Raw genomic sequence first — 27,130 nt, 5'->3', positions numbered from 1 at the left:
TTGCAGAAGAAGATATATTTTTATTTAAAAGAGTCATTGTTTGCTTTTTGGACTTTTGTTTTTTCTTAAGACTGAATAAATAATGTGTATTTACACTCACTGCATTATCTTTCATTACTTTTGCAGCCTTTGTAGGGTGTTAGGTGCGGAAATATATTGTAATTAAAAATGAGGAGCTAGCTTTAAGAAATAGTTATCCATTGCTGTGCCTGGGAAAGAAACATTATTTCCTTTGTGACAAAAGAATTATAACCCTGGCAGATGGGTTGCTGCAGAGCTGCAAGAAAAGCTCTGTTAAAGTGGGACTGACAAAGCCGTCTGTGCAAAGCAGAAGTCCTGTTATGGAGGTAATAAAAAAGACACTATTTCAGCTCAAGTAGTTCCAAATAATCCATACTTTAGGCTCGCCTTCCGACTTGCTAGGTAAATATCATGGTGCTAAGATATTAATGACTCTTCTAGTTCATTGAAATGACCTTGTTGTTATCTCAGCAGAGTCTATTTGACATGTGAAGTTGTGTTGAACACAAAGCTTTAATATCTCCTGTTTCGGCTGACACAGAAGTGTTGAGACATCCTCTGTTTGCTTTGCCTGGGTCTTTTTTTAGCAGATTGCTATTGTTAGAAGGACATTGAGCTTGGACTTTCCCAGGTCTTTTCATCTTTGGAGTGGGGTACTACCTCTTGCCTCTGTAGAGCTGTCCAGATGGCTTTGATGTCCCATCAACTTCAGCGTTATAAAATATCCCACCTGAAGGCAACAGAGACAACTGCATTAATGCCACCGCACTGCAAACAGGGTACACAGGGTATCAAGGAAAATGTGTCTTAAAAATATTTAACCCACCTTCACTTTTCCCCCATCACAATCAGCAATAAGCTTTCCAATTTTTCAATGAGAACTGGTTCAAAGCTGAAATAACTGGCACAAGGGAGACTAACAGATAATCACCACTCTGCAAGCCACTCAAACATGACATCCCCTCACACCAGAGCAGATGCCCTAAACAGGACTTTATTTGTGGATGTGTCCCTTCTTCCATGTAAATCTACCAAACCCATGAAGTCTGTGCTGCAGTACAGTCAAATTAGCTTTAACTGTAGCTGTAATACCACAAGTGAGTTTGCTGCAGTATTGTGGGAGTCTGTATCAGCTGTAATATCAGTAAAGAATTGAGTATCCAGCCCTATTCTGTCAACTGGATTATTACCAGCACCTGAGTGGGTTGGTATTACCCCAGTGCAGATCTGAGTAAGTTAAATTTCAGTCATGACCATGACAGTGATAGATGCATCCTGCCGATACAGGAACAGATTAGACGTTTCTGTATTTACAGAGGAAAATGAGTCTTTGAGGAGGATTATCTAGAGTGAACTTCTCAACAGAATCTCAAGGGAATCGTTTCAATTCAACTTTTGTTTTGTTGACTGTTCAATGTTACCCAATCTCTTCCTCCCTTAAAATAGACTAATGGATTTCCCACCAATCATTCTTCTTCTTCTTTCTTTTTTTTTCTTTTTTTTCTTTTTTTTTTTAAATTTTTATTTTATTTCTTTCCCTTTGCAGTGGTTTTCAGCTACTTTTGCAGGGGAGGGAAGGGTAGTACTGGCTTCTCTGGCCCCTTATACAAACAAGACAGATTGTTGGCAAATAGGAGCCAGATTGGATACCCACTATTTGCTCTCTTCATTTTTACATTCCTTTTCTTGCTAAAAAGTCCATTTAAAAGAGCTGAAGCAGAAAAGCTTCTTTCAAAAATAATTAGCTCGAGTCTTTCCAGCCATGTGAAAAGGAACAAAATCCAGAAACCGAAATCTTCAGCAAAGAAACACAAACCCACCAGTAATAAGGCCTGCCTTGAAAAGACAGGTGCAAATAAAGCATTCTCATCCAAGTCTCACAGTTTCTTCTCAAAGAGGAAGATGCCATTAAATTTCAAATCTAATCAGGATTCTGTTCTTTCAAGTTTGGTAAAGTCAGGCTTGAGCAAATTGGAACTTACTTTCTGATTTGATCTGAGCTGCAGCTGATGTTTAGTGTTTCACCTAATATTTTAGTGGAAGGCCAACTATTAGAAGGGCTATTGATGTGACCAGTGATGTGTTTGAGAACAGTAGGAGTCTTAAAATAAACAGCGGCGGTTGTTTTCCCATTTTGGAGGGGTTGAAATGCTATAACAGCTTGCAAACATTTGCATTATGAAGTTTGACTTGTCCTGGTATTCAAATCTTAAACCTGCTGAAGATGCAAAGCTAGGCATTTTTGTGAGCTTGTGCTCTCTGGAAACCTGGTTCAAAGCATATGGACTGGAGTATTTACTTTTTCTGAGGCTATGTGCAATCATACTTGTTTGATTCTTACTTGAAAAATTTCTGCTACCTAACACAGAATTCTTACTGTATTTTGAAATATAAATATTCCACATGAAACTTAGCAGGCTTTTAGATTAAGCAGTGATGGTGCATTAAAACTTTCTATAGGTAACATTTGTCATTTATGTATTTTTCACTTGTCCTTCTTGGCTGACTAATTGTTACCTACAGTGGTTTCTTGGGTTGCTATTGCTTGGAATAAACCTGCTGAGACAGCACCTCTCTTTGCCAAATAACGTGCATTATGGTTTACAAAATGCTTCTAGGGGAGCAATTATTCCTAAAGACAATAATGAATTCTGTGGAAAAAGGCTGATACTTGATTAATTATGCCTTTCTGCTAGTTTTGTAAGAAGGAACCGGACAGAGAAAGAAGAGCAATATTTCACAGCTTCATGTTTGTAGACATTGCCGAGAGCAAGACTTCACCTATAATATCTGAGTCTCACTAAGCTAGGCTCAAACTTTTTGCCTACAGAAAGGGAATAAAGGCTTAAAGTCCAAAACCAGATTTAGTTCTTTGCTTTCCTAACCTGTTTTCTGGGTCCAAACTCATGTTTCTTTGCTTTATTGACCACAAAATTGCAGAGTTCAGATTTACTGAGTAGGCAGAAAAAAAGTTAAAAAAGTACAGAAAATTATATCTATAGTCCTCTGTTTCCACCACTATTATCACATCATATGCAGTGAGGAGTGTAAAAACTTGATTCGAATCAGTACGACTCCTCCTCAAGTAGGCAACTGGGAAACACCAGCTGCCTGACTCCAGCTCACTGTCTACTACAAGCAACCTACTACAAATCTGTAAAGCCTACCATAAGCCATCTTATGTTGTAAATGCAGAGACACTGTCTGGGTTTCAAATGAGACATGGCAGAGATTGTGTTTATGCCAAGGAACAGGTGGTTTTATTGAGAATATTGAAAGAGGATGAAATTTATCAAGAGTAAGCCCTCAGTTGTTTTAACTCTTCTCTTGCAGCAAGTCAGGTTGCTGAGGAAGAAAATGGGATCCTTTTCACACTTAGGTTTAACTGTGATTCCCCCACTGATGCTAGAGATTATGTGTTGAAGCAGATGTTCTGTTGCTTGTTTGCTGCTTTGGGGCCTCGGTCTCTCATTGCACTCAACAGGGAGTTATTGGTACTTTAAGTCCTCTCTGAAGACATTTAAATCTCAGGCTTTAGGTACTGACCTAAAACCCACTGACATTGACCCTGATCCTAAGACCCTCATCATACTTCTGAACATAGTTCTTCTGCAGTAACCCTCGAGTTTTCTAAGAACAGCAAGCGAAGTTTGTGAAGATTTGTATAAATCATATGATTCTGGAGCAGAAGAAGAGCCGATTATCCATATCTAAGTAATGAAGTGAAAGTTTCTGTTCATATAGAGAATGTAGGACAAAACTCACTGTTAACAATTTCCTCTGAGGATTTATTATTACTTACTTACTATTGGAGTTTTAAGACTTTTAAGACTAAATGGGACTCTTTATACTCAAAGGTCTTTATATTTCAGCTCAGTCCCAATTAATTCTTTTATTCTCCTCAAAGGGCAGCTTAATAACAATTAAGCAGCTTTTATTCCCAGAAGACAAACCACCTTATGAAATGTTGTATCAGGGAGTCACAAACATGAGGTTGAAGCGCATCTTACTATCAGAGGAGTGAAAAACAGCCTTTATACTCTTAATAGTCTCTCTTTGCCTGTTTAAGAGACCTTCTATAGTGAAACCCATTGAACTGGTGATAACAGCTTTTCAAAACAGGTTGAATTAAATGTTACAATTTCAAACTGTGCTGAGCTTCTGTTTCTGACAGAAGAAAATTAAATGTAAGATGAATATAAATGTTAAGAAACTACTTCTTATACCTGTGAAAGGGCTAGGATGTGACAATTACTTTCCCTTGTTAGTAGCCAGTCACTGGTTCAGCTACCTAAGAAGTGGCTGTTTCACCCACTGTCAAATGAGTGAGCAGAAATATCTCAGCATCAAAAGTGCTACTTTTGAGGGAAGGTTTTTAACTGTCTTATGCTGAACACCCCTAACTGTCTTTTGGACCAGCGAAATTATTTTCTCAGTGTCTTCACCTTTGCTAACAGAGAATACAGCACCTTCCTTCTGTTCTACAAAGCATCCACCATTATTGAAATGTGAATGAAATTGATAGTGTTCTGAGCACCATAAATTAGGCAAGCTGCATCCAAGCCAGTTGTCATAATTCACTCAGAAATAATACAATTTTAGATAAATTCAATCCCAAATGTTCCCTTTAGTTATCACCACAAAACAATGTGTGAAAATATTGTTTGCTACAGCAGACGTGATGACTGATGGTGGCCCATTGAAAAGACCGTACATTTTCTTAAGATGCAAATACCTGCAGACAAAACCTGAAAACAGCTAATGAGCAATTGCCCTTGGAAACGTATAAGACAGAAGATATTCCACCCTGTTCCTTTATACATTCAGAGACATGAGTTCTCAGTAATTCACCAGAGCCATCACTCACTATATGATTCATTAGATATTAGAAAAAATGTTTGAAGTTGTCATATATAAGATGACAAATGTGCAAACTAGATACGCAGCTGTGATGAATCTGCAGAAGATGAACAAAGCGGACTTTCGTGCTCTTCAGAAAGTTCAGAAAATGCTTTAAAAACTCCCAAACCCCACCACTCTAACGTAGCCTTTAGCAAAAGCTTTCATGTACTGTTTGTGACAACAAATGTATCTGCTTAATTTTCAAGTAAATGTTCAATAGTAAATTGTCAGATCCTGTGACTAAAGACTAAAATAAAAGCAAAAGTTCTGAGTAACCAGACCATACATCTTAGCTATTGTGCCTAAAATGTTTGACTGAGTGTGAAGGGTTTTCCTGACAGTTTCCAAGATTCAAGAAACCCTCAGTGTTAAAAAAGAAAAGAATTCTTCTCAAGTTCTGAGGAGCCGTACAGTAAGCTTTCAGACACTGCACAACAGTGAAAGATTCTCTTAAATACAGACTGTATTACCTAAGAAGTCAGAAATGTCCCTGCTTGAAGAGTAAATCTCTAAGTCTGTATGCAGTCATCACGTAAAGCCATTGTAAGCTGTGTGTCTGAGCTTCCAATACTCCAGCTGAAGGTATTTCCTTTCAGGAAATGATGGTGAAATTCTTTCTTCTAGTTTATGGTTTGAATTTACTCACATTCAGTTTGTGGGTGAGCTATGCAGCACTGTGAGTCTTGCAAAATAGGAGGAAAGCTTAAAAAGGTGTTCGAGGAGGAGGAAAATATTATAAAATACAAACCAAGATGGTCCAAAGTCCTATAAATTTGGGTCATATCTTAAGAACAAATTAAGGACTGTAAATTGGCTTGTTAGAACCTTTCTCTGATTCCTGATATTGGCAGTTTGTTGAAAACCAACCTCTCTAGGTAGGTATTTTTTTACCATTTGCCACATTTCTACAAAAGTTTTGGATTGATGTCAAACGATGGTCAAAATTATGTTGTTCGAATGACGACCAGCAGCCTTCAGCTGTACATCTAGTCTGTGCTGTACTTTTGGAGAAGTATGCCAAGGAATCCTAGATAATGAACTAACCTTGTTAGTTCAACTAACAAAAGATAGAGTTATATTTCTGTACCAGGTTACACTACTGTTTAGACATGGAACAGCAATAGTTGTGAGACAAAGAAAATGCTCAAAGGAAGAAAAGAATTCTACATCAGTATATCTCTTTCTTCTTCTAATCTTCACATCATCAGAGATACATACTTTTTTTTCATGCAGTGTCTCTGCAAAGCTAAAAGTCTGTAGATTCAACTGATGTCCACATCATGCTATGAGATTAAAGGAGATAGGGTATAAAGATCATTCCATGAAAGCATTTTGTTTCATACTATTGTAAAGAGTCTTTTGATTACGGAGTGAGGATCTAATTTCACAAGCCTTTCATGTAAATAGTTCAACTCTAAGAAACCATGCCAGGCTGCTTTCTTTTTGATGCCTTGCAATATGTGCACAACAGCAATCCTAACAAAACAAAACTTCTTGTGCTTTTGAAAGATGCTGACAACTCTCTAAGAATATTTATGACTTTCTAAATAGCCTGAGCTTATTAACTATGGGTACGTTGTTTGAAGTTTTTATTTGCCTAATCAAGATTTGCACATTTCTAAGGGAACAGCTGGGTTGCTTGTACTGCTGAGACTTTGTCATTCCTTCCTTTGCTCCAAAGTGGGGACAAAAATAGATTTCAAGTTTTCCAGTGAGTAAAAGGTCAATTCACACTGCTACCCTGTTCGTGTGGCTCCTTTTTCAAAGCACCTTTATTACCCCATGGATAGGAATCTGCTGCCTATTGTGCCACACTACAGAGGCACAGTATAGAATAGATAAGTAAATTCACTGATTTTCATGGCTGTGCACACAGATGCTGAAGTAACCTGTCCGTGTGGCAATACATGTTAAGAGACTGTAGACAAACACCACCACCTAAACATGACAGAAACCCTGAATAATACAGAATGGAGGGACAGTTGTACTATGAGAAAGGAAAACAGCACTAAGAAGAACTTGTTAGGTCACCCTGGGATGTCAAGAAAAAGATTTGGGTTCCTCTTCTGACAGATCATTGTGTACTTTAGGAGAAAAGAAAAAAGCCATACTGTGAATAAAGAGGCCAGGAATTTAATCCTCAGTTTTCTGCAGAAAATACAAGCCATTGCTGGAAAACAGCATTTTTATATACTGTCCAGAAATGAAATGTTCAGGTTTTGATCAGCAACTGAATGCTTTGACACTGCTTTTTTCATGACAGCTTTCGTATGGCTTTGGTCCCATTCCTGCTCACTGTGAAATAAAACTGTCTAATCTTGGAAGCTGCCACAGAACAGAACATGCATCCCCCCAGCAGCTTTGCCTGTTGTTGCCATGATTATTTCCATGTTGCACACAGGCAAAACAAAGCTGAGAGATTAAAGGATACACCTTCCCTGTACATTTTAGTTCAGATTTGCATCCTCTTTCATGTCCACCTTTATCCCCTTCCACCCTTTGGTTATCATATTGTATCATTTCAATTTGTGGCTTCTAGAGTCAGGAGTGGGCCAGAGCCTTTGGGTAATCTGTAGGCTGGGTGTCTGTAGCATGAACAAGTCCTGCAAGCTCCACTGTGTGTCACTCAAGACTCTTTGGGTGGCTCCCTGTAGCCTGAAGTCAGGAAGGGCTGCTTCAGTGATGGGTGGTTTCAGTGTCCTGGGTTGACTTGCACTAGAAGAGGAAGAACAGTGCTACAGTGTGACACCAGCCTCAGATAGGAGGGAAGTCTGCACTCTGTAGCTGGCATGTCCAGCTGCAGCTGAATTGTTGGCCTCAGGAAAGGCCATGAAAACCAAATCAGAAGCTCAGGTCACAGGTATGGATACTACTGAAAATAAATACAATGCTAACGTAAAAACTGTCAACATCTTCCCTGATGCTTACTCCTACTAACCACATCATCTTTCATTTAAGCCATTTTACTTACTTGTGCACCGAGTTATGTGAAAAGCAAGTGATGCTTTAAATCAATTATTTCCCTGTGTGGTACTTGGAAGGTTTCTTTTCTCTCATTTCTGTTCTCCTGCTGTTGGTGGGTCCAAGCTAGTCTTCCTCACTCCTCTCCTTCTACCTTTGCTCTTCCTTTTGTTGTAATTAATTGCTGTCTCCTGTCTGTTTCATAGGGATTCAGCTTGTCCACAATCACTTCATTATCTCGTGCCCTTTATTTTCTACTTAATGTGGACATTTAAATGTTGGCATCTAGGCTGTGCCTAGAATACGCAGTGAACCTGTCTGATTCCAGTAACAGTCTGCTCCTTGGTGACAGCATTATATTATGAAATACTCGTATTATTTCATGCCGCTTGTTTTCTCAGGCAAGAACTACTTTGTTCTGTTCACACAACTGAATTATTCCAGCAGAATCCTAATACAGGGATCTTCTTTTGATTCAAAATTCTCAGAATTTGAGGTGTTTTTTCCCCAGTGCTGTGTAGTTTTGATTTCCCTAAGTTAACGTTAGTGAATGCAGTACTTAAAATTCTAGAGAATGTATTCGCTCTCTTTGTTATGTGCATATGAGAAACTCAGTACAATTTCATGCATAAAAAGACACAAGTATCAAATTTAAGAGTCTTTTTATTGATCTAAACATTGAGATGTACCTGCCTTACAGAAAATATCTTCTGGCATGTTAACTCTGAGATGGGTACATGCTCAAAAGTGTAACAGATTATCACTACATAATATGCGTATTACACAGAATGCTGTTTTAATGATCATGAATGTGACTACCTTGTAATTACATGCTGTTCTCTACATAGCTAACAAAAATAGTTATGAGCTGATGGGTGACTTACGTACACAATTTGCCTTATACTCTGCAGTGAATCTGGACTATGTTTTACAGGAGTTGGCAGAGGAAAGCTATTAAAAGATCAAGCTAGAAAGCCCATGGGGGAAAGAATCTCTCTGCTGCTCTTGGGAGAAAGGCAAAGAGCTGCCTTTTGCTGCAGTTTATGCGGCATGGACAAGTCTTAGCTTGTGTTCTGTAATGTTGATCCTTGTTGACTCCAGACAGCGTGTTACATTCTACTCTTCAGGACTCATTCAATACAGGACATCTTATAAATGTTGTCTGCATTTGGACAGGAGCATTTTTTCAAGGTAAAGGCTACAGAATATTACCTGATACCCCCAGTGCAAGAGTCAGATTCAAGAGTGGTGCTGTGGTTGAAGAAACAAGCCAAGCAAGCTCTGCTATGCTCTTGGTTTCCTACTCGAACACTCTTGCCCACTGGGGTAATTCTGAATTCGTGACCCTTGATGAGGAAGAAATACACCAGTTCCATAACAACTGCACTGCTGAAACAATCTTCCTGCAAGTGCTGACACAGGAGCTCTGACTGTATAGAAACTGATCTGAAAACAATGAATGTGGGGGGGAAACTGCCTCCAGCCACTTATTTGACCGTAACCAGAGTTGATTAGAATGTGCGCCTGAGGCGAATAGGAGACTGCAATGTCAATAAGCTCCAGACCCTACTGAACTAAGTAAATAATAACCACAACTGAGAGATGAGCCAAAAGCTTCAGACAGTCTTTTCTTGCCCTATTAGGTGAACTATGTCCGTCTTTCTCCTCTCACTTTCTGGCAAAGAAAAGACTTCCTATATGTTCTGAGAGTTCCTATATGGAGGGGGAGGGGCAAATATTGATGAAGATGCCCAGAAGTATAAATATTAAATTTGAGTGAATGGCAAAAATATTTAAACAACTCCATTTTTACTTTTTTTTTTTTTTTTTTAACAGTGCTTTCTAGATAATATCAAAGCTGGTCTTTGCTTTGCTAATGACAACCATGACATATCAAGAAAGATAAGAGCATCTGTTAAACCTCAAAGTTCTTGTTAGGCTGTATCTTGTGCATTGGGCCCGTATAAAAGATCCTACTCTGTCCCTCTTGTAGTATTGTTTTTGTCCATTGAAATGGTGTCCTTTATGCTGGGTCTTGGGACTTCTCTATGGGGGAGAGCCTTGAAATGGAGGAAGAATGTCATTAGATGCTGTTTTATTATGGTGACTATATTGTAGCACATCAGTAAACATCCTCTTGAGACTTCTAGTTCTTGGACAATCTGCACATAAGCCAACAGAACAGTTTTATCATCCGTCAATGAAACAGGCAAAAATACTGTGTGGCACAAATATTTGAGACAGGCAAATGACAGGCCCTTTTGCAAACTGTCGTATTCATGATTGGCTACTCCTGTGTTGTGCCACGTATCCAGATAATTATAAGATCCGATTTATTTTTTCCTTTTTAGAGAATATTTCTGTGCATCCCAACAATGAAATTTGCATTACGGTGCATGGCCTTTCTAACCTTCTGCCTGCACTGTTTGAATTTTCCTTGATCATAATAATGATTAAAAATCTTCTAAGTATACAGTATTTTCTGATGTTAAAAGATTTTATATCAGAAAAATCTGAAGTTAAAATCTTCAGTTAAACAGCATATAAAGATAATTAAATATAGAGGGTTTCACTTCCTCACATCTTCCTGTTTGGTGTAATGCTGCAAGTTTGATTGCTCGTGCTGAAAGAATGAACACACAGTTCAGAGAGACGCAAATAGGTCATTCTCTCTTGCCTGGCTGTATCAGTATTGTGCAGCTGTAGTTGAGGTTTGCAAGATCTTTAACAAAAGTTCATTTCACATTCAGGACACAGACAGCGCTGTGTTGCTGAATCCTTTTCACATCCACTCACCACACAAAAAGCATGTGCTAAATTGAGTTCACCCATAGCAACAGTTCTTCTGATGACCTTGGAATGTAGGCTGCATGGACAGAGGACACTTTAAGTCTTTAGGAGAAATACCTGTTAAACAAGCCCCTGCTTTTATAATAAAAGGCCAATTTTAATAAAACACTCTCAGGCATTCTGTTTCAAGTAACTACAGTATTTATATAGCCCAGTGCTCATCTTGCTTTTATGTCACCACTTTTAGCACAATCTCAATTTATGGTTTTAAATTATTTTTCTTCTGACTTTTGCCCATCTCTCTTTATAATTGTTTTTCACTGTTTAACTCCATGCTTGCCAACTCCATCATGAAATCATAAAAATGCAGCTGCCACAGATGTTCAGATTTTGCCATTTCCATTGTTTAATTACAGTGCTTCTGGGACTTTATATCCTATTCTTTATCAGTCTAATCCAGATTTCATTCTGAGGAGAAGTAGCAGCAGGGAACCATGGACTCAAGGTGTGACTTCAAATTTTCTCTCCCTTTTTTGGCTCTGAAAGGTAAGGCACTGTTGGAGGTGCATAAACAAATACTTGTTTTTTTCATTCTTTTTTCTCAGCACCTGCATCATCCAGCAAAAGACAAAATGTTGTTTTTTCACTCAAGCTTTCTAACAAATTCAATTCAGCATTTCTGTTGTCTGCTGAAAGAATCCTGTAAGTGGGCTTACACTTTTTCATTTTGTACAATATAATGTGCCTTGCACACCTTCTAAGAATTCATCTTTGTTTAACAATGGTGATGAAGTAGCTAAACAAAGAGAGATTAACAGGCATTAGGTGATATTTACCTCTGTGTCCTCTCTGGGACCACACAGCTTGACCACAGGGTTGGCCTGTAAAAGAATTCATTAAAAAACAAACAAACAAACAGATAAATGCCCTTTCAACAGATTAACATCTACTCTTATTGGTTAGGATAACACAATAGAAGTAAAATACTGTATGGCATAAAACTCCCATAAGGTAAAAGGAAGGGAGAAAATTCCCATTAAGCTTGAGACTATATGGAATATTTTCAGAGACTCATCTGCATCTAGTTCCATGGTATTGTATTTGCATAACTTTATTATTATCCTTAGCAAAACTATTCCATTTTCAGTAACTACAACCACTGAAAATATTTACTCTTACTTTTCTTAATCTTACCCTTCTGAATTTTGCCTGTCACTAAGTTTCATCCTTTTTCCCCGCCTCTTGATTCTCTTCCTTTCTAAGGAATCAAATTCTCGTATGCAACAGAGCCTTCCCATCATCCTGTACCATCCTTTAGGAAAGCCAGTGTTGCTGGGATTTAGCATGGTCCCTTCTCTTCAAACCTTGATGAATATACAGTTGTGTGCAGTGAGTAATGCAGACAGTGATGCTATGATGAAAAAAGCCACAAGGTACTTTAACTTGTGAAAATTCCTTTTCCTCTTTTCCTGGGCTCCTCTTGATTATCACAGACAAGAGTGGTTATGAAGACCATATGCTCCTGGAGCCATAAGAACCTTTCATAGAAGAATTATTTAAGTGCCTGCCTTTACAAGGCTTGGACAGAGGACAGGGCTCTGAACACACTCACTGATCCTTGGCAAAAGTTTTGCCCTCCTATTACAGACTGACATGGTGTTCCACTTTCCTCCTATGGTATGGTATATAAGGAAAATGTAACTTAAGCAAGAACTCTAGTGGAAGATAAACATCTGAAGTAATGGTGACTGAAGGCAGCTTTCTGGAAACAAAACAAAAAAAGCCCCATATGTAAACTCATGAGGGTGGAGGAGAAAATAAATAGTAGCTACCAATCAAGAAAAGTGCATAAAAAACAGTCTGGTGGTTCTGCTGCTGCTTATCTGAGACCTGAGCAATCAGGCTGTCCTGATCTTGAGGATTTAGGTTTCTCTGAAGGTCTTTACCAAACATCTGAGTGTGAATTACTTAACATTTTACTTAATATTCTGCAAAGCAGAACTTGGAAGAAGGAAGTCACTAATGGTTGGGTTTAAGATACTCTATCATGCTTCTCTGATATTCAACCTTAGTAAAATGTTTCCAAAATAAAAAGGCAAGTAATTCTCCCTTCTGCTATGGAACAAAGTTTCTACAAAGATGATTATGTCTCCTTGGTTTCTTTTACCGCTGTGCTTTTCTTTTGGGTTCTTAAACGCCCAGCCAAACTGGGGAGCAAGAGCTTAAAACAAACAAACAAAAACCACACACACACGAACAAAACAAACAAAGAAACAATAAACCCCACCAAACCAAACACCAGAAGCTGACTCTAAGTTTACTCAGAAGGTCACATCTGTGTTTAAGCACCTTGCTGAACTAACTTCTGCTAATAGAGCTCTGGCAAGGGCTGTCCCATATTTTATGTATGAACTCTGAAATCCCTGGTTGATGTTATAATATAAACACTAGTAATTATTTTTAATGTTATAGCTGAAGATAGCAGTCAGCTACTGGGTCCCATTGCTCTAACAGATGTAGACTATGAGACTGTCCTTGTCCCCAGAAGTGTACAGCCTAATTATTAGTTGAAAGTGGTCTGAGGATCAACTATCACACATCTACATACACATATGCAACAAATTCAGACTTCATTTAAAGCCAATTTAGAGAAAATAAGATGTAAAAAATAAAGCTGAGTCTGAAGGGAGAAAAACTTGTGTAGGTTTTCCCAGGTTACATGGAAAGTGGAGGTTTAAGAAGAAATATACTTGAAAAGCTATTATTTTATTAGGTAGAATTTGTTAATACAAAATAAACAATAGTCAATGATAGTCAAATAAGTACTTTCTTATCAATGTACTTCTTTAGCAAATATAGACTTAGAAAAATAACATCTAAGTCCCAAAAGATTAATGTAGACAGATGCTAGGAAACCTGATAACTTTCAGATCAATAATCTTTGTGTGCTTCATCTAGATGGTCAAGTCTGTTAAGTGACAGAAAAATGTTAATAAAATCAGGGTTTAGATTAAACATGCAGGAGTTTTTAACGATGGTATAATACAAAAATTTTTATGTTGTTTCTATTTCATTCAAAAAAGAAAATTAAGAAATCTGAGTAATCATCAATTACTAGTAAAACAAGACAGACTGTATCTCATGCAAAAGGTCAGAATGATGTTCTGTCATCTTTAGGGTTTGCCAAAGCTGTATTTAGAAGTTACAATCTCCGTTACAAACTGTATCACAACTTAAATATAGAGGTCTATATTTAGAACAAAGGAGCACTGTTGGTTCTTTGCTAAGTGTTGTCAGAGCAGCCTGTGTTCAGACGCGTGAGGCAGACCCAGCACGTGCAACGAATCTCAATCAAAGCAAACCCACCTTGGAACATCCATTTCAGGTGCAAATCTTCCATGGCTCTGTGCCTCTCCAGTAGTCCATCATTCTCAGAGCACAGCCTGTCCCACTTGTCATCTCCTCTACAGACCATATAGAAATAAAACTCAGGATAAAATGAGACGCAGGACTTTTCTGCATAAGGTGAGGGTACTTTCTTTTATAGCAACAACAGAAACACCCAAATGCCAAACAGTGAGGTCTTTGCTCTGATTTTAAGGAAGAACTACTCTACCAGGGTCTATGAGAAAAGCCTTAGATATTTGGTGAAAATAAATGACTTCATACATTGCATTGCAGATGCAAAATGTTGTAAGAAAGTTTCACATCCTTGGGAAAAATGGTGAAACTTGATCCTGTTGCTCTGACTTAATGCTATGTCATTGCAAAGTTCTGTTGCCTGCCTCATTTTATTGGGAGCAGACTCTCAGCATTTTGGGTACATACCTGGAAAACAACAAAGGTGATCTCAAAGTTCCTTCTATGTGGCTTGGTCATCAATAAATGATGCAAGAGGTAAAGTAGATGTGATCTCTCTCCATTTACGGAACTCTGCAGATATTTTTTTGTCTGCGGTTCACCAGGAAAATCCTTTCCTTTTTAAAGTGTTCTTTCACAGGAATTGCTGCCATACCCGTCCTGCATTAATATTCAGGATCTACACTCATAATCCATTGCTAAGCAACACTTAACAAAATTGATGTTGCATTAAGCAAGCTCTGGAGCTTGAATAATATATTATTTCCTCTTTCTACTTACGATCAGTGAAAACCTTTGGTTGCCTCTTGAATATCAAAATATTCAAACTTTTATTTTAAATACAGATTTTAATTGGTAAGAAAGTCCATCTGGATTAAGGATCAGATGTAAATTCACCCTTGGTACTGTTTAATGCAGAGAGTAAATAAATTACAAAAATTGTTCAACCCTTGAAGAGCATAGAGGAATTTAAAAACTGAAAGGAACGTAATACAAAGCAGCCATATCCCATTTTGCACTCAGATACATTGAGGGCAATACCTTGTCAGCTACTGTGTGTATATCTTAAGCATCTCTGTCACTGTTTATTTATATTCTGTATTAAGATCACACAAGTGTATGCATTTATATGCTGGGTACAGGAGTTTCTCATTCCCATACACAGATTTTATGTATACAGGAAATAACCTTGCCTCTCTGGAATTTTCTGAATGGCTGCTGGGAATGGAAATCTGTGCCTTGAAGTTGGTAGAAATTACCTGTTTTGTCATCTTGCCCACTTCTCTGCCACTGCAGGATACCTCCCCAGAGTATATTCACCAATGCCTTAATCATCATGTTCTTAAGAGTCTCAAGCAATGTCTCCTTTGGGAGTTCACTGCACAGTCTATTAGATCTTAGTGCTAGACAATACCTATTTATATTCATCCTATATTTATTAATCCAGAGTCCTTTCTGTCTCTTTTCTACCCCAGACCCTGCTACACCTGTGAAGAGAGAATGCAGAAAGTGATTTTCCCATGATTACTGAAGGCCTAAGTGTTGGGATAATTATATATGCTGCTACTGGTAAAACCTTCTTCACTTCCATGGTATTATTAGATGGTATTAAAATTAGATGGTATTAAAAATTGGGCTCTAGAGAATATGAATTGATTCATTTTAATTATCTCACATTTTATTCTGTAAGACAGTTTTCTAAACTGAATCTGAAATATTATTTTATTTCAAAAATCCTGACAGGATCCAAGCAAGGTGTCAGTTTGTTGACATCTCCTATTAATTATGTTTGCTTATAATCTGTTTAGCTTTATCAAAGAATCTAGTATCCATGATATAACATCTAGGACTGATGTAAGGAAATTTAATCAAAGGCTCTTCCAAGAATCTGCATTTTGCATTTAGGAAGTGTATGAGTTTTATAAATAAGTAGAGAATAAAAGCTATGTGTTATTTTCCCAAGGGACTTTGGATTGTAAAATTAATCAAAATATTCCATATTCTTTAATTGAGGATTATTTTTTTTCTTTTTCAGTTTTTCTTTGTCAGTGTACAACTTTATGTTGTGACTTCTCTGTATTTTGTTATCCTGGTCCCTCCCTGACAATGTCAGTACTGATGAAAATGACAAATAAAACAATCCAAACATTCACGCTTGCTTATTTCCTAGTTATTTTTCACGAGTCAGTGTCTCAAATGCTTCACTAACAGATTTAGTGGTCTTTCTTCAAGCATTCATTTCCATCTGGCAAGTCTAACAACTCTGCTACAGACGTAACCTGTTCATATGTTCCACCACAAACAGAGCAGGAAAAATATCCAGTCACAGGCTGAAGTGAACCCTGCAGAGCTGCTCTGCAAAGGTCCTTCCTCCCCACCTGGCTCTGCTGCTGGACTCATCCCCCTTTTGACAAAGATTTTACATTTTTGCCTGTCTGGGATTCACTAAGTAAAACATTTCCAGAGAGGCCAACTTCTATGACAATAAAATTCTTGGTATTTTTGAATAATCATGCAAATCACTGAATGAGTTCTTCTAAGAAGAGGTATAAGTAAAACCTTCAGGCTAATGAAAGCAAACTGACAAAACAATCTTGCTGTTTAACTCAGCGTAAATTTCCAAACTCACGTTTCTACCAGTTTCTCTAGAATTCTTGCACAGCTTCTGCGAGAAAAATAAAATACATAATATTTATTTAATTAAAATGCATATGGAAATTAAAACCATGAGCATAAACTCTAAATGTTCAGTAGGGAGACATTTAGGCCCATGATGAGACTGAAGTTGATTTTTGGAAGGTACCTGAGTCTCAACATCTTTATCTCACCAGAAATGTTGCTCATTCGTTTTATTTTATCCCATTTTATTCCTTTTTTGATTTACTGTGCTGAAAGATATGTATTTTCTGTGACAAAACATGGTCTAATGCTGTGATGGCAATGTATTTCTGTTACAAATATCCCACCATTCGAAAGGGTAGCTTGTATTTTTTTGGAGAGGGAGGGAGTTGTTTTTCTATCCAGTTGAGAAAAAGTCACTACTCAGTGCTTTCCCATATGACCTTAAATAACATTTTGCTCTTGCTGAATTGTAATTCGTATGCTTCCCTGTCCCTGTATATTTATTAGGCATAAACCAGGATGTAAACATCTGCTCTTAATTATACACTCTGCATTTTGCAGGGAACACAACAGTTTGCGTTCATCCCTAATAAGAGAAACAGAATTATCACAGTAAGCCAGAAAAAGTCAGGTTTTGATGCCCTTATATTATTGTTTCTGGGATTTAGAGACAGAGAAGTCTCAAGTGAGAGCTGCAGGATATATCTGGGACCCAAGCCACACTGCTGGTTTTACCCTTTCTTCTTGTGACTTTTCAGCTCTGTGTCTCTGAGGAGCACAGATTAATTTTTGAACATCCAGGCAACAGGTTTTCAGTTTTCTGTTGAATAAAAGGTCAGCAAGTGGTGACCTGTATTTTGCTAAAACTATTTTTTAATTGTAATGGGAAGTCTGGAAACAACTTCAGCCTGTCTGAGGAGGTTGATTGTTCTTTTAACACTTTCTCCCAGCAACGCTTTGGATTATGAATGATGAGAAATATTGGTCAGGAGTCTGAAGCTACATTTCAAAGTAATGGCTTAAAATCACACATACTAAGCAGCCTATTGAGCTTGTCAGTATTTACCATCTAGAAAAATAAATTGAGACATAGGATTGGATATTTAATTGTAGCATCTTGCAAGAAAACTGCTGAGGGGGACAGAGAATAATGTAACCATTATATAGTTGTTTCTGGTCATTGTTGTAAAATCCTTCTATTGGAGAGGACATCAGAGGACAGGCAATTCTTTTTATGTGGCATCAGTGTGATGGTGATTGTCTGCTAATGTGCTCTTTCCCTCAGTGTGGTCTCTACTGCTGGCCTTGGTGACAATATTTAATAGCTCATGCTTCATTTGAGGCCAGACTTCAGACCTCTTCTTAGACTTTTCAATGTCTAAATTCACCTTTGTGTATATCTTCACACATTTTTATATGAAGCCTTGGGGGATCACTATCTTTGCCCCTTTAACAATTTAATAATCTAATTAAAAAAAGTATATGGGCTAGGAACATGCTGACCTGACTTGTGCTAATTTATTTCTTCAGGAGGATCTCAGCTGTAGCTTTGGAACTTGCAGTTTATACTTCATCTGAGGTCAGACAGGCTGGTTTTGTGAATTGGATTTAGAAAAACATGTATATAATCAAGCTCTGCACTTTGCTTGGTTGAACTTCTGTCAAACGCTCCAAAGTGTGTGCAGGCAACCAAGAATCCTGTACTAATAGATGAGGAAAAATAATCTTCTGAACAGGTTATATGCCAGCTCCCCTGGCAATGGCAATAAGTTGTCTATAGTCAGTTCGAGCTGACTTTATGATTCCAAAGTACTTAAGAAAAATGTCAGAACTTTGACTGAGATGAAAAATTCCTCTCCTATCTGAGCATGTTGCTACTAGGCTTTTGCAGACGTAATGGTCTCCAGAGTAAGAGAACCGACTTGTCTCTTTGAAAAAATATCTACAACCAACTTCATTTACTCTATCATACCGTCCCAGACCTCAGAACCGGTTACAGTTTGACATGATCAGCAAGTCAGGGTACACTTGCAAGACCAAAATGGGGTTCAGACAGAGTAGCACTGTTCCTATTTCATCAACCCCAGAGACGTTGGTGTATTATGTGAGACAGACCATTTGGTTTTCAACTGGGCTAACTTGTTCTTACATCTGTAATATAACCCTCTTATCTGAAACCAGAACTGTCCAGATCAAATTCTGATATCTGGAAACTCAAATTCCATCTTCATCATAACTTTCATGTTTCAGAAGCTGTATTAAAAACATATGGCCTTTTGTAGTTAATTAACTCAAGAAAACTTTATACCTTCTTTTCGTGTGTTGGAGTAATATATTTATGGTGTCACTGGATGTTCTTCCTGGATCTATTATTTTCTCTCATTCTGCCAATTATTATTTATACTGCAAGCTGCATGGAGATTTTATATCAATACTGTGGTTTTACCCTTGATGAAAATCCCAATATCTTTTGTGTCATCAAAAAAATGTTACTTTTTCTACCAAAAAAAAACAAAAAACAACCCAACCCTCAGGAAGGATGGAAAACGACACACCTTTCATGGAAGGGATGTTGAATGTACAAGAATAAGGAACCAAAAAAGGGCCAAGAAGACTTCAAGAAGCTGTCTAATCAATCTGCAAAGTCTCAGAAGTCATCTTGTCTTCAAAGACTTCTGGTCCTTGGTGAAAAACACTTCCAATTTATGTATTTAGTTCCTTTGAGTCTATTCATAAGGAAAAAGTTCTACTTTTTCCCATCTCAGGGGAATACTTCCCTTGGGATAGAACAATGAGCATTGCATCTTGTTCCTGTTTGTCTTGTCCTTTTTTATTTTCCTAATCTCTGCCTTAAAGTGGGTGGAACTTTGTTAGAGGTAGAACTATCAGGTTTTCTCTGTGTTCTGCAAAACTTCCTCTATTCCCTGGAAGACACATATCCTTCTTGCTTATTTTGGATTCCTTTATTTTCCACTGAAAAATTTTCCCTTCCTTTCTTCTCTAGTGAAAATTTTCCCTTGAAGCAAATGTAATCTGAAGCTTCTTTCAATTCATGTCCTTGTGGATGTGATTAACCCTCTTAAGAGAATGTGTGAGCTCCCCACAGTCACTTAGCTTATGCTGTTTGGTTTGGGCTGTTTGCTTGTTTGTTTGTTGGGTTTTTTGGGGTGTCTTTCCCCCCTCCCCCACCCTGAACATGTTTATGACATCCCACTGGCTTGTGCACCAAAATCCACCCTAACATTAATGTATCTTGGTTCCTTCCAAGCAGATAGTCCATTCATCTTCTGCTGCAGTGTTACACGCTGCTCCTATGAATAATTTTTCTGAGCTGCTAATGATACTGTCGTGGATTTTGTTGCAGCACATACTGTCCTAGGGCATGTGACATTGTGTAAGTCTCTGCCACTATTGCATTTCTTTCCAAGCATCAGCAAAATTTTTGGCTTTAATATCTGGTGTGGTGTGCCACCCCATATACTACTTTTTGCGTGGACTGTCACTGTAAGGCACTCTCCTCCTCTATAATTCCTGCCCCTGAGAGTATTATCATGGTCTGGGCTATTTTTCTTTGGCTTTACAATCCTGTTATCATAGACAATTAAGAAATTGTTTAAAGCAGAGGAAGATGTTTGGAATTATTTTTAAATTTTTGCCCAGCACATGGTCCTTTGCAGAATACTGTCCCTGGTGCAAAGACCTGCTTAGCATATACATGACAGAACGGATTGTGTAGAGCATCAGGACTGTTTATCTGGATCAGGGTCTACCCCTGCCATGCTTGAGCAATGGCTGTGCTGGGGTAGGTACAGTAATATAAGCTTGTAGCAGATCTGAGCCAAGGGCTGAATTTTTGTCAGTCACCTTCAGTATCCCAAGGCCTGAAGCTGATTCTGAGGATGAGATGTCCAGAACCCTCATGCTACACCTGAGACACATGGCCCACATTCCAAAAATTTCTTACAGCTACTCTGGGTGCACGCAGACACTGATGCTGACCCCATCTTGCACCTTTTACCTGTCTTTCAGCTATTGCCACACCTAATGCCTCTCTTCCCTCCCAAATCAAACTCTTTATCTTACGCGCACTGACTTCAATGGATTCGGTGATTTTGTAAAATAGTATTTGGTTTTCCACAAGGGTTCAAGTTACTGGCAAAGAGAATCATCAGCTTCCCTGGAGAGCTTAAGCTTCATGTCTAAAATGTAGCAGCAGGGAGAAAGAGAATTGTTTCTCTGCGTTATCTGAGAGTATTGCGTTCTAGCACATTCTTAACATTATCCCCCATAGGAAAACATTGAAGCTGCAAAGACTGAGAAGGGTTTATGAGTATGCAAACCATTACTGCTCCTCTGTGGCTCATCTTTATTGTCCTCATCTATAGACATCAATACTTTTGTTTTATTTTCTTTAATGAAAAAAGGGTTTAGTGAGAGCCAGAAGATTGTTTGGTACAATAAATCCCCAATTGTTGTTGTTTTCAGGCTACTCAGCAAACTCAAATCTGATCTTAACCATATGTAACTGGGCTGATGCCAAGTCTGGCCTCTGAAGTTGCAAGACATTTTGTGACTTTTTGTCCATCAGGTAGCACTACTTCCAGACGGGCTTTGTAATCTTCAGGGAAGCTGCTGCTTTTATAAGAATCTTTGTGTGTGTTTATATGAGCAAGAGAAAAGGGGGATAGGAAGAGTGAAATTAATTAAGGGAGAAGGAAAGAATGGGAAAAAAATATCAAAAAGAAACATGAAGAGCTCAAAATGTAAGGACTGCATAGGACCATGTAAGAGAGAAAAGAGGAAAAAAAAAGTAAAAAAAAAATGGGAAAAATAGAGAAAGTTTAAAAAGAACAAAAGAAAAACATGCAGAAAGAACAAATACACTTGAGACTTCTTTAACACTTACATGAATGCAAATTTAAGTTTTGTAGTTCAGCCATTAATGATGCTCCATCTTCCAAGCAAATTTAATTTCTGAAATCTGACTATTAATGTAAGCGTTGTTATTTATTTTTGTTTGTTGCTGTGGTGTCTTGTGGATGTTTAAAACAGGGTCTTACTGTGGTAAATATTGAACAAACCCATTTGATGTTCAACATGTTAATCTCCAGTTCTCTGTTTCTGTTCATATATTACAGACAGGGCTTAAGGCAACCCTCTAAAACTGCTTGACAGCAGCAAATCTTGACATGATATTTTCCAAGTTAAACAGAGCTACAAAACTTCATATCTATGTTTCATCCCAGCTAAGTATGAAGTCTGAGGACAAATTTAATACCAGTAACCTTTTCCATCTGAAAATGAAGGCTGCATTGGCAGAATTAACTCTGGCATTGAACAGTGGGAGCTCTTCACTGCAATATTGATATTAACTGATTTTTGTGATGCAGTTCCTAGTAAAAGTTCCAGTAGTAATAAAAGCCACTATAAAATAAGGTTGCCATTTTACAAGATACTCTGTGAAATACCATAAAATCACTTTTGTTATGATCACCATACCCACTAGAAAGATAAGAAAGTGAAACCATTTGTCAAATATGCAGGGATTATCTTCCCATTAAACACTTAGTCTTTAAAGGGTTGAATGTTCTGATATGACCCGAATAGACTGATTGTGTGGGTAAAGCTTGTCTTCTTTTCTTTTTATGTTAGTCTGCAGGTCCTGAGGACAGTAATCACAAGGCCTAGCTTTTGTCTAGTGTATCTCTGGTTTTGTGGGCTCTTACTGGAGTCAATAACACTCTTCAGAATTGGTCAGGATAGATTTCTGCTCTGAGGCATCATTCAGAAGAACTTGCTTCTTTTCACTGATGAAAGAAGAAATTGAAGATTAGTCTCAGAAGGCAAAAGTTAAACATCATGAATACTTGCTTCAACCTCGTATTTCAGTTTAAATGTAACATTTTCTTTGGTTATACATTTTATGTGAACACAAGTCTTTGCAATTTTAAATGCGTTTTTCTCTTTTTTCTTCTAGACACCTGTGGGCAAGACAGCTTTGCAAGGTGGGAAAAACTCAGTTCTGAAATCCACCTCCAACTTCTGCATGTGATGTCACTTTATCTATTCATTGCTTTTACTGCTCTTTTGCTTTAGTTGTTTTGTTTCTTATACGTCTCTACCATAAACTGTGTTCAGTTTTTACTTTGCCCAGGACTTGCCAGTATTTCAAGTTCACTTTCATCTGGGATATTACAACTAATATACACTAGCAAATAGATTGCAGAACATGTTGTAGGAACTTTCCAGGTCAATGGATATTTTCTTTTACACTGAAAACACTGGCATTGGGGTTAAATGCTTCACGAGGACGAGAACACAAGGGATTGCACCAACTGCAATGTCTCCAAAGCAGCTGATGCCACTTTGACTGCGAGGAATCCATAACTTTCCTGTCATGTGACATCGTTGCAGCAACTCTGGTTGTAAGCATTTATCAAATTCTTGAAAAAGTCCAGGTAGTGTTGCAATTAAATGTGCTTGTCCTATTTAGAGAAGAGGCCAGGAGCAGAGCTGAATAGAGAGGTCAAATCAGAACCTGTATTAGTAGTATTTTTAGAGAAGAGGAATTACAGTTTGTTGTAAAATGGATAAATGTCTCAGGAACTTTGTATAAGCCAACAATCACTTATTGCACAAGTTAAACTAGTTTTTTTTCTGCACAATTGCCCAGCAGAGCTAACAAAGCTGAATCCGCAGTTCTGAGAATCACAGGAGGAAATAAAACTCCTGTCTATTAAAAGGATACAACAGTATATGGAAGATACAAAGGGATGTTAAATAAAGGTCTGTGCCACTGCGTCTACCTTTTTAGTGACATATTTTAAAATCCAGTTAAATTACAATAATTGAACTTTCCTAATCCAGTAGTGAAGGACTCTGGTACACAGTAAAGTACAGAAATGCCCTTTAAACATTTGTTACTGTAAAGATTTTCTTTCCTGAGTGAATGTTTAAAAAAAATTAAGTCAGTGGAATTGTGCCTTGCAAGAGGAGGGGAAAAACCATCCATCAAAGTCCACAGAAGAGTTTCAAGGCTCTATTAGAAAGGTTGCAGCCACTGCCTCAAGAACTATGGAAGCAATCAAGATGGTGAAAAAGTGCCTCTTGCTGCCATGTAGGTATAACGGGGGCAAGTAAATTCCTTTACATGACAATAGTTAAGTGTGATTGCCACTGACTTTACCCTACTGGGTGAAGAGCTGCTGTGAGGTGGGAAAGCTCAGAGTAGCTTAGCACTGAAAATAGCAGTGGCTGGCTTGGTTCTCCAGGCATCCTTGCTGCGGTCTGTGGGGAAGTTAACATGCTTCAGTTGTGTTGCCTGCAAGACTGCTGCTGAAGGCCTTCTCCAGTAACTGAAAGTCCCCAAGTGCCCTATTAAGACAACTGTAACATTCCTCTGCATGGGGAATTTAGCTGAAGATGAGATCTGGCCCTCTATTTTTGTGTGTGAAATGCTTTCTGCACCAGGAGGTTCTGTTTCCAGAATGAACCTGGACAGGCTACAGCACAGAGAAGTTGGCAGAATACAGTTCTAATTACAACTTCTGATCAAATGATGTACAGTTGTAGCGAAATATCAAATAATATCCAAAATCAATACTGTGGCACTTTTCACAGCTGCAAGCACGACAAAAAAAAAGGTCTTTCACTCTTCAATATTTCTTGTAACTTGAAACAAAGGAGCTTTTTATATTCAAAATACCAAGTAGTTGAGTCATCCAGTATAGAGAGATCTCTAATACTATATTCTTGAATTGGAATCAGAGGCAATTTTAGTATTGTCCATAAACACCAACCAGCTGACAAGGATGTTTCAATTCCAGTCATGGATGATAAACAGCGTGGAGGTGAAATGCTGCAGCTGCTGACTGGTAGAGATTGCTATCAGGATTAAACAGGGAGCCTGTGTTTTACTGGATCAAGAAAGATTAGCTATGTTTTGAATATGGGATTATGAAGTAATTAAACAAATGAAGGCACATTTCTGACATGAATGCTACAAGTAAGAATGTAATTACTTTATACATAACGTTTCTGTAATTTATCATTCAGGTCTTTGACTGGCAAACATATCAGCCTGCTTCATCCTAAGTGAAGTCAACGGTATTGAAGTCACTGAGCCTGGTTTACTGTGCTAACAAGTGTGTTTTACAGGGATGATCTAACTGCTGCTGTAAATATTTAATGGGTAGAAGCCCTATGAGTTTGGGTGGAAATAACGTTCTGCTGTTCCTTACCAGCCCGACCTGGCAATTCATGAGTTGAAGAAATGGTCAGGAGAGGATTAAATTGGTCTGTCCCACAGTGGGATCAAGAAAGTAGTAAATATGCAAAACTGGTAAGCACTGATGTACCTCCTTGTGCGTAAAAATCCTCAAATATTTAGAAGGTAACGTGGTTTGTATATGATGGCGCTGAAATGCAGCAATGTCTGGGGTGAAACACATGAGTCAAGTGGAACTGAATATAGTTCAATGGCAACAGATTTCTGTGAGCTCACTGGGGGAATCTCTTAACCATAAGATTGAAGATGGTGCAAGATTTTTAATGTCTGTGCAGAGAAGACGAATTCTTTGTTGTTAATAGCCTTAGAGAAAAGGCCCATAGAGAATAAATTGCACAGTACTCCATTAATTTCAGTAAGAAAGGAGAAAGTTTTTGTTCACCCTGCCAGTTGGAAGTTATATAACCATTATCTGTCATTGAAACTAACAATTTGATAGGGAAGTCTGTGCACAACAGATATTTGAGAGGAATGCACACCTTGGACCACCATCAGAAGCATGCTATAGTCCAATATAGGAGGGAAGGTGGAGCAAGGTGTTTGGATATGGACTGACATCTGAATCTGCAGGGCTTTAGTTTGGATTTCTTCATTTGTTGTTTTTCTTAGGTTATATTTTGCCATCCTGCAGGCATGTGGCTTTCATTAGATTCTGTGCATACAAAGGAGAGAATGCAATGTGGGGTACTTATGTGTGTGCTTTTCTCTACTGTTAAAATTAAAATATTAAAATGCCTTTTTTGTTTGTTTGTTTGTTTTTCTTCCCAGTCCCATAGGCTTTTATTGTGGTTACATGGCTTTTAAGATCTATATTTAAAATCAGATCTGGGAATAGAAGTGTATACTGAGTTGGGTGCTCAGATATAGCAGTAAAAATGAATAAATATGACTCTTTTCTGTGTTAATAAAGAAAGGCCTAACGTGTCCATCTGGAAAAAGTGGAATTAACCCTGCTGATAGCTTTCTCGGAGAGAAAACGCAGTGTTTATAAGACAGTTTTGATGAACCATATTTGACAAGGAAAGAGATGGGCAAGAGGAGCCACAGAAATGATCCGAGGCTAGAACATCTCTGCTAGGAGGACAGGCTGAGCGAGTTGGGGTGTTCAGCCTGGAGAAGAGGAGACTCCAGGGAAGACTTTATTTCAACCTTTCCATACTTAAAAGGGGCCGATAAGAAGGATGGGGACAGACTGTTTAGAAGGGTGTGCTGTGATGGGACAAGGGGTGATGGTTTTAAACTAAAAGAGGGAGAGATTCAGCCCAGACATGAGGAAGAAATTGTGTACAAGAGGCTGGTGAGACACTGGCCCAGGTTGCCCAGAGAGGTGATGGATGCCCCATCCCTGGAGACATCCCAGGCCAGGCTGGACGGGGCTCTGAGCAACCTGAGCTGGTGAAGATGTCCCCGCTCATAGCAGGCGGTTGGACTAGGTTAACTTTGACAGTCCCTTCCAACCCAAACTGTTCTATGATTCTACGAAAAATGTCACATGGAGTAGCACTCGCAGTTGTATTTAAAATGCTCAGCAAAAGTGCCTGACCCCTTTTGCTGGGCATCGCACTGATTAGCAGGGGATAAGAACGAGACCCTCCGCCAGCGGCCGTTAAGTGACCGTTACGGTGACCGTTACAGCGGCCGTCGGTCGCGCGCGCGGCGCCTCGCCTCTCACCTTGGCCGCGCTCCGCCCCCGCGCCGCCGCGCTCGGCCGGCAGGTGGCGCCAGCCCTGTGCTGCCGGCAGGAGCCCGCCCGGCGAGCGCACACGGCCGGAGCCGCTGGCGGCGGCTGCTCGGGGCTCGCAGCTCCGCGACCCCCCAGCTGCGCGACCCGGTACAGAGCGGCGGCAGCCGCGCAGAGGAGAGGAGGAGGAGAAAGAGAGGGAAGAGAACGAGGAGGCAGCGCTCACGGTGCTCGCAGCCCCGGCCGGCGGCACTGCCCGGAGGTAGGGGCTTCCTCCCCACCCTGCAACCCGAACTTCGTGGAGCCAGCGCTAACTGCTCCCACGGGAGGTGTTACCGAGTGGGGTTTTGTAACGCTGTGTTTCCCTCTGGTTGGTCTCTGCCTAGCCCCAGGTGTTTTATTCCTCCCTCCACCCCACCTCGCCCCTTCAGGGTGGGTCTCAGCGGACCTGGCTGCGGAGCTGCAGGTGAAGTTGGTGAAGGGGGAAGAAACCCCAACTTGGGTCC

At 39.0% G+C, this 27,130-nt stretch overlaps 1 protein-coding gene and 2 long non-coding RNA genes across 5 annotated transcripts in view; 2 read left to right on the top strand and 1 right to left on the bottom strand.

The window, feature by feature from the left end:
* On the bottom strand, positions 1-14,652 carry LOC110359580 (uncharacterized). Its single transcript, XR_010466133.1, has 4 exons — positions 14,503-14,652; positions 14,041-14,138; positions 11,511-11,555; positions 1-751 (listed from the first exon to the last, which is right to left on the bottom strand). It is a non-coding gene; the product is annotated as an uncharacterized LOC110359580 (long non-coding RNA).
* LOC135575411 (uncharacterized) lies at positions 7,648-25,690 on the top strand. Its single transcript, XR_010466132.1, has 3 exons — positions 7,648-7,783; positions 15,510-15,603; positions 22,634-25,690. It is a non-coding gene; the product is annotated as an uncharacterized LOC135575411 (long non-coding RNA).
* An 850-nt stretch (positions 25,691-26,540) lies between these two features.
* The window catches only part of SPOCK1 (SPARC (osteonectin), cwcv and kazal like domains proteoglycan 1), a 277,816-nt gene continuing 277,226 nt past the window's right edge, over positions 26,541-27,130 (top strand). The window contains exons 1-2 of one of the 3 annotated variants that reach the window (XM_065029939.1): positions 26,541-26,886; positions 27,011-27,090. The gene's annotated coding sequence lies outside the window, so the exon portion shown is untranslated. The remainder of the gene's footprint in view (positions 26,887-27,010; positions 27,091-27,130) is intronic. The other 2 variants (XM_021289041.2, XM_065029938.1) reach the window with 2 other exon arrangements.

Source organism: Columba livia, chromosome 14, assembly GCF_036013475.1.
Source record: "Columba livia isolate bColLiv1 breed racing homer chromosome 14, bColLiv1.pat.W.v2, whole genome shotgun sequence".
Classification (NCBI taxonomy): domain Eukaryota; kingdom Metazoa; phylum Chordata; class Aves; order Columbiformes; family Columbidae; genus Columba; species Columba livia.
Note: the sequence above shows the minus strand (reverse complement) of the source record. Positions and strands in the feature narration are given on the sequence as shown.